We start from the raw sequence: 8,521 nt of genomic DNA on the forward strand, positions 1-8,521 counted from the left end.
GAGGCGTCGGGCGGCGGTCAGGTTCGTCGGAGCGGGGACGAGCGTGGTGAGGGCAGTCGGGTTCGAAGCTCGGTGGCTTGGGGTTGTTGTGCGGTCGAAGAGAAAAGAAGAGAGAGAAGAGAGAGAGAGTACGGTGAAGAGGGTAGGCGGCTGAATTAGGTGATCACGTGAAAAGAAAAGAAAAAGATTTTTATACAGGGAGTGTAGGTTAGGGTTAGGTACATTTAGGGAATAAAAAAATAAAGAGGAGGAGGTTGAGTTGTCAAATTGTGAGAGGGAGAGAAATATGGGAGTAAAATAGGAAATAGTTAATGGTGATTAGAGAATTGATTGGAAGTGATTATGGCTGATTGGGAAAGAATTTGGAAGGAATTCAAATTCAAATTAGAGGAAAAAATAAGAGAGGGAAAATATTTATTTATTTACTTATTCAGAATATTTAAAAATAATACTTATAATAATAATTAACCATATAATAATATTAGCCAAATATTTATATATTTATATTTGTACTAATGTACTAAGCTCAAATTTACATAAAAAATTATTAATAGTATCAATAGTTAAAATAATTATTTAAAATATTCATTGTAACCGTAAATTAATATTTTATAGAATTAATACTTTCAAGACTCAAATTTACATAAAAAATTATTAATAGTATCAATAGTTAAAATAATTATTTAAAATATTCATTGTAACCGTAAATTAATATTTTATAGAATTAATACTTTCAAGACTATATATTTTATTATTTATTTATTTTGAAAACTCAAAAAAAATTCCAGAAATTAGGAAAAATATTAATAAGTTCAAATTTAATATTTTAAATACTACAAAAATTATTTAAACACGTATCAAAATTTACGGTTGTTACAAGTCTATTCCTTGACTGAGAAAGAAGCTGAAGCAGAAAAAGATATGGTGGCAGGTACGTTAACTTTTGCATCTTTTCATGCTCGAGTATTTTTTAATTCTGGTGCATCGCATTCTTTCATTACCGTATAGTTTGTTAAGAGAAACAAATTACCTTGTGATACCTTACAACAAGAATTACTTGTTAGTACACCTAGAGATAGTATAATAGTATCAAATTAAGGTTGTAGGGGTGAAATTAATATTTTCGACAAGGAACTCCCAGCAGAATTAGCAATGCTGGAAATGCATGATTTTGATGCTATATTAGGAAAGAATTGGTTATCCTTAAATCACGCTTCTATTTTGTGTTGAGAAAAGAAAGTAATATTAAAATTTTCGGGCCAATCAGAATTTAGTTTTGAGGTTTGCAAAATCTCGAGAACCCTTAAAAATCATCTCAGCCCTTTAAGCTAATGGGCCCTGAGAAGTGAATGCATGGGTTATTTAGTTTTAGTTTAAATTATTGATGAAGGAAAAACAAGTCTAGAGGAGATACCAGTTGTCCAAAAATTTTCATATTTATTTTCAGAAGAGACTTGGGCTGCACATTTGAAAATCAAATGGAAAATGAAATGGACCGGATGTGATTTAATTTGGAAAATCAAATGAATTTTGGGCTAGAAAAGAACAAAAAGCAAATTCAATGGTGGAGATTGTTGCTTGGGGCTCAAGACAAATCCAATGGCTCATATTCATTGAAGATTACTATAAATAGGGGTAGAGAGTGAGGGGTTAGAGGTGTGAAAATTTTTGTAACTCCTTTTGGAGAGGAGGGCTACTCTTAATTGAGAAGGCCTTCCAAAATTGTAACTTTTGTTGCAATTAATAATAATAATTTTTTCACCACTTTAAATTTTTCTCTTCTTCTCTTTATTAGATGATGAAGATGAAGATGAAGATGAAGATGGAGAATTATTTGAAGGTTTGCATTTCTTTCTTTTTCTCTTTTATTGCTTATTAGTTTAGATTTATTTCTATGCTTGTAGTTAGATTTTATTTTCTTGTAGCCAAGAAGCTAGAACCCTCTTGCCTTAGATTTATTTTATGCTTATAGAGTAGATTTATTTTCATGCATTTAATTCTACTTGGTACGTGATGCGAGTCTAATTTCTAAGGCTCCCTACTGCATAGCACCAACTAAATTGAGAGAGCTCAAGGTGCAACTATAAGAACTTTTTGACAAAGGCTTCACTCGGCCTAATGCGTCACCATAGGGTGCGCCTGTATTATTTGTGAAGAAGTAAGATGGTAGAATGAGACTATGTATTGACTTCCGTGAATTGAATAAAGTAACCATTCGTAACAAGTATGCATTACTATCAATGATCTATTTGATCAATTGCAAGGAGCCCAAGTATTTTCTAAGATTGATCTTAATTCTGGTTACTATTAGTTAAAGATCAAGCGAGAGGATATGCCGAAAACTACATTTCGAACTCGCCATGGTCATTATAAATTTCTAGTATTACCATTCAGGCTCACAAATGCGCCTGCAACATTTATGGATCTTATGAATAGAGTGTTTACCTTCTTGGATTAGTTTGTTGTGGTTTTTATTGATGATATCCTGATATACTCAAGAAGCAAGGAAGAGCATGAAGAACTCTTAAAATGTGTGTTGCAAATATTAAAGAGAGAAAACTTGTATGCGAAACTTAAAAAAAATATGAGTTCTGATTTGAGAAGGTAGCATGATAATCACATTTTATTATAATTTTATACCCTCATTATCTATTTTACATGAATAAATATACTACTAATAATTGTTTTTATCTTTAATTGCAGGTTAATGAAGAATAAATCTCAAAACCCTCATCTCTCAACAAAAAGCCCATAATTAATGAAAAAATGAAGCCATGAAGCCTAATGAATTCTTTCAAGTATTTAATGAAGTGATAAATCAAAGCCCAAGCCCAAGAGTCCAAGAAAAGCCCAATGTCCAAAGCCCAAAAGCAAACAACAAGAAGAATCTGCCGACAACAAAAGGAGAAGGGCATGCATCGATGCCTGCATCGATGGCGGCATCGATGCCTGCATCGATACCGACATCAGATGGAGATGAAGAATTATTTAGAGGTTTGCATTTTCTTTCCTTTTTCTCTTTTATTTCCTTTTTATTGCTTATTAGTGTAGATTTATTTCTATGCTTGTAGTTTAGATTTTATTTTCTTGTTAAATAGCCAAGAGGCTAGAACCCTCTTGCCTTAGATTTATTTCATGCTTATAGAATAGATTTAATTTCTTGCATTTAATTCTTGCAATTTTATTTTGTAGTTTAGATTTTGCACTTTATTTTGTAGTTAGATTTTAATTTCTTATACTATTCACCTTGAGGCTAGAACCCTCTTGGGTTTAGTTTTTCTTTTTGTTTATTTTTATTTTGTTTGATTCGCCTTTAGGCTAGAACCCTCTAGGGAATCACCCTTTTCTAAGAAGTGGGTTCAATTGTAGATTACCCATATCTATAATTGAATCCACCATCTTTAATTTCTTGCATTTTCTTTTATTCTTGAATTTTATTTTCTTTATTCTTGATTTTTATTTTCCTTTTCCTTCTTGCCTTATTGATCATATTCATTCTTTGTCACATCCACTCTCACTTATATCTCGTGCCGATTTACACACTATCACTTCCACTCTCTCTATCTCTCCACAATCACATTCACTTATCACTCCTACTTGTCACACACACAACATAAGAACCGATTTTATATTTTCTCCTACAAAACACCTTCCTCGTGGGATCGATATTTTAAATACTATAACTTGACACGGTTGTGCACTTGCAACCTTTTTGGTACATGTTTATGCCGCATCAAGTTTTTGGCGCCGTTGTTGGGGAAGGTGCTTAAGTAGGTTTTAATTATTTTGGTTCTTTAACTTGTGTGTTTTTTGTGAAGGAAACGCTTGGAGCTTGAAGATCGCGGATTGGAGAGCTAGGATTTGAAGATTTGCTTTCGGGTAAGTCCTCTTTCTAGTTTTTAATTCCACCCTTTAGCTACTTCTTCACAAAAAAAAGATTTTATTTTTTGTTGACCATAATAAAATTCATCCTCCACTTTGACATTTACTAACAAGATAATAAATTCAAACAAAGCCCCCCTTCTCATTTGTTTGATTGTTAACCCTAATTAAAAAAAAAGATTTTTTTTCCCATCCTTTTTAGTTGCTTTTAATTCATAGGGTTGCATTTCATATAGTGTAGGAATTCACCAAGTGATTTGAGCATCTTGATTTGACACACACTTAAAAATATTTTTAAGGGCAAAACCCCATAATCAAGATAAGGTGAGGGATTTCATCACCCTTTCCTTAGCCCAAAAATCACTAATTCCTCACTACACCACCCAAGCCTAATAAAACTCATTAGACGTTGGCCCCTAAGGATTCGAGCTCAATAAGGAACAAGAAATCCTTAAGTGAACCGGTTTAAGTTTTCTCAGATTAGTTGGTGTCTAAGGCAAGGTTTAGGGGTTGCGTAAAGCGCTCCGCAAGGAAAGAGGTACTTAATTGATCTTTGATCACCCTCTAGTATTATCCTTGCCTGGCTAACTACCTGGGTAAAACTTTGATCTTTTCACTGTAGGAGTTTTGGTTAGGAGCTGATCTAGTTGAGTTAGGCTAAACCCTAGAATTAGAGTTGATTGAAAAGTGATTGTTTTGATTTGTTTCAGTTAGGATTTTTCTTTTTCTTTATCTTCTAAAAAAAACTAATTTTCTTTCTTTTCTTTAAAAAAAAAATAAAAAGAAATATTTTGGTGTATTTGGTGTATGCAACAGTGGATTAGGGATAATACACATCGATTAATTCGCTTTGAACCAATCATAGAAATGGAGCATCCTAATCCACTCGTTCTTCATGATATGTGCTATCCCATTAGGAATGCAATCCCCTCATGCGTTAGGCTCCCCGAAACAAATGGAATAAGTTTTGAGCTTAGACCGTAATACATAAACATGCTTCCCAAATTCCTTGATAATGAAACAGAAGACGCATATATTTTTATTTCGGAATTTGAGGAAGTGTGTATTATGATTAAAATGAGAGAATTAAATGAAGATGCGGTTAAGCTTAGATTTATTCCATTTGCTCTTAAGGATAAAGCTAAAAAATGGCTGTACAGCTTACCAACAAATTCCATCTCAACTTGGGATGAATTTGTCACCGTTTTTCTTAAGAATTTTTTTCCTATTCATAAAACGGTAAAGCTTAGGAACAACATTCAAAACATTAAAATTATCCCGGGAGAACCTTTTTGTAAGTATTTTGACCGATTTAAAGATCTTCTCATCCAATGTCCTCATCACGGTTTAGAGAAATGGCGATTGTGCCAAATAATTTATGAGGGATTAGATTATTCTGCAAAAACTTCCTTAGAATCAATGTGCCACGGGGATTTTATGAGGAAAAATGCTGATGAAGCTTGGGAGTTTTTGGAGAGTCTTTCTGAAAAAACAATGCAATGGGAACAGTGCGATGACAGGGTTTCATCAGTTCCCCATTCTAAGTCTAGTGGTCTTTCCTTGGAGTCAAACATTGCTTCTGAAGCGAAGATGGCGACAATTCTGCGGAGGTTAGAAGCCTTAGAAATTAAGGAACGAGCTCCAGCTCAACTCAATCATGTTTCTTTCCCAGGATGTCATAATTGTCAGTCTCCTACCCACGTTTCAGAGGAATGCCCTCTCTTAGGAAACAATCATTCATTAGAACAGATGAACGCTGCATTCCAGCACCCTAGAAATGATCCATTTTCTCCAACCTACAATCCAGGTTGGAGAAATCATCCCAACTTTGCATGGAATCTAGGAAATTCTCCCGGAACTCAAAATTTCACTCCCGCTTCGACCCAACATTTTCCTAGGGGAAACACAGTTCCATTCAATTCTCATTCACAATTTCAACAACCCAATCTGCCGTATCAAAATCAGTCTCCTCCTCATCAAGCTGTAATTCAAACTCCTCACAATCCAGATCAAGATAAACGTCTCAATGTCTTGGAAAGGGGTTTAGAAACCATAATTAAGGCCTCTACTCAAACCACGAATATGTTGACTCAAACGTCTAGCACGCTGAATTCCTTCATGCAATCAACCGGACAAATGCTCAACTCCAACACTCAAGCTATAGCTAGATTAGAATCCCAACTTGGTCAACTAGCTAGTGCCGTGAGTGAAAGAGAGAAAGGAAAATTTCCGAGTCAACCCGTGGTCAACCCTAATAACACAGGATGCAGTTCATCCTATGAAGCTCAAGTGAATGCAATCCATTCACTTCGGTCAGGTAGACAGGTCGATAATCAAGTGAGAACTCCGCCAAGTCAAACTCTTGATCCTGTACAAATTCCTTCTCCTTCTCCTTCTGATGAATCTATTCAACAATCACTCCCCTCAGATGACCAAGAACCTGAACCCGAACCTGAGCCTGCTTTTGATAGATTTAGACCGGTTGCTCCCTTTCCAGATAGACTCAGGTCTAGGAAACACTCTCCTCAGGAGGAGAAAATCCTAGAGACATTCAAGCAGGTTAAGGTCAACATTCCTCTCTTAGATGTAATTGAACAAATTCCATCTTATGCTAAATTTTTAAAAGAATTATGCACTAAGAAGAGGAGAATAAATGTTCCAAAGAAAGTCTTTGTAGCCGCCAATATCAGTGAAATGCTGTCAAATCATATACCTTTGAAACGTAAAGATCCAGGTTCCCCCATCATTTCATGTATCATTGGTAATACTCACATTGATAAGGCGCTTTTAGACTTAGGGGCCAGTGTCAATTTGCTTCCATATTCAGTCTACCAGCAATTGGGTCTAGGTGTACTGAACCCGACCAAATGCACCTTACAGTTGGCTGATAGATCTGTCAAGGTCCCTATGGGTGAGTTAGAGGATGTTCTGATTAAGGTTGGAGATTTTATTTTTCCAGTAGATTTTGTAGTCTTGGAAACACAGCCTGTTTCCAATCCCAAAGGACAGACACCTGTCATCTTAGGACGACCGTTCTTAGCCACTTCTAATGCTCTTATCAACTGTAGAACTGGTCAAATGAAGCTGTCCTTTGGGAATTTGACTGCTGATCTCAATATTTTTAATCCAGGGGACCAATCAAATAATCAGCCTCTAGAAAATAAATTACATTCAGGAAAGATCAGGAGAAGAAGAAGAAGAAGAAGAAGAAGAAGAAGAGTCTGATTTGAGTTTTGAGGAAATTTTTGATGAAGAGTTAGAATTTTTAGAAGAAGCAGATCAGGTCATTGAGAATAATAAAACTGTGTTAAACATGTGCTGCTTTGAATTAAATTTTGAAGAACTCTTTCTTGATGAACTTAGATTCTTGGAGAATAATCAACAACCAAATTTCCAGAACTTCACAGAAGAATTGGTTGATAGAAAATAAAACTTCACAGTACAAGAGTCTAAGTTCATTAAGAAATACAAAATGCATGACACCAATAATACCTACCTTACCTTTGTGCAAGAATTATTGAACACCCCAAAATGCTTGGAAATTCACGTTATTGATTATATCATTCTGACTTTGTTTAAAATCCGGGGAAGAATTTTCAACAGTAAGGTAGGATTCAATGTAGAACAGGAACTCTTCATGTTGAATATTTTATTCTACATTATTTATTTTGTTTATTTCAGAATAATAAAAAGAATTTATTCTTCTCTCATTTGATAGTTTCTTGTTTAGTTGTTAAAAAAAAAGAAAAAAAAGAAAAAAAGAAAAAAAAGAAGAAAAAAAAGAAAAAAAAGAAAAAAAGTTTGATTTCCTCCTCCTCAGACCAAAGGTAATTGCAAATTTTTATCAGCGAACCAAATGTAAGTACTTCACTTCTTATCTGCTTTACTTTATGCATCATAGAGTTTGCTCAGAGGATTGCAAGGGCGGCTAGCTTACATCCGGCGGTTCATCTCAAACCTTTCTGGGACGTGCCAACCATTTTCTAAGCTAAACAAAAAGGGCGTGTCATTTATTTGGGACGACGCCTGCCAAAAGGCACTCGAAGATATCAAGACATATCTGACATGCATCATAGAGTTTGCATTGAGGACAATGCAAAATTTAGGTGCGGGGGTGGGAATTAGTTATTTTTTTCCTCTTTATTTTACAATTTTAGTGCATTTTTGTCATTTTTTCCTTTTCCTTAAAAAAAATTTATAAAAATATCGTCACTTGCCAAATTGATAGAGTTATGTAATAATTGATTTATTTGATAAATTTGAAATTTTCTAAAAGCCCAAGGAGTGTTTCCATACTTAATGACCTAAGCCCATTTGGGTTGGGATCCATTGGCCCAAAACTCGTTAAATGGTCACTTAGAAAGCCCGTTAAAGTAGAAAAAATCACCAAGAAATAAAGAGTTAAAAAAAACTAATAAATGTTTTATAGTTGTATATATGGTCTTGGAAAATATTTTAAATCAAGCAACTTGAAAATTATTTAAAACAAAGAGTTAGCATGTTCTTTTCAAAACTTTTAAATTAAATTTCTAAGTTTGGCTTGGTTTTGTATTGCTACAATGAGAAGATTGAAAATATACCTTAGAGTTATATATAAAAATGTTTTCTTGAGTGATAACTAACTCCAATTAGATTATCT

The sequence above is a fragment of the Asparagus officinalis genome, chromosome 10, assembly GCF_001876935.1.
Source record: "Asparagus officinalis chromosome 10, Aspof.V1, whole genome shotgun sequence".
NCBI classification, from domain to species: Eukaryota; Viridiplantae; Streptophyta; class Magnoliopsida; order Asparagales; family Asparagaceae; genus Asparagus; species Asparagus officinalis.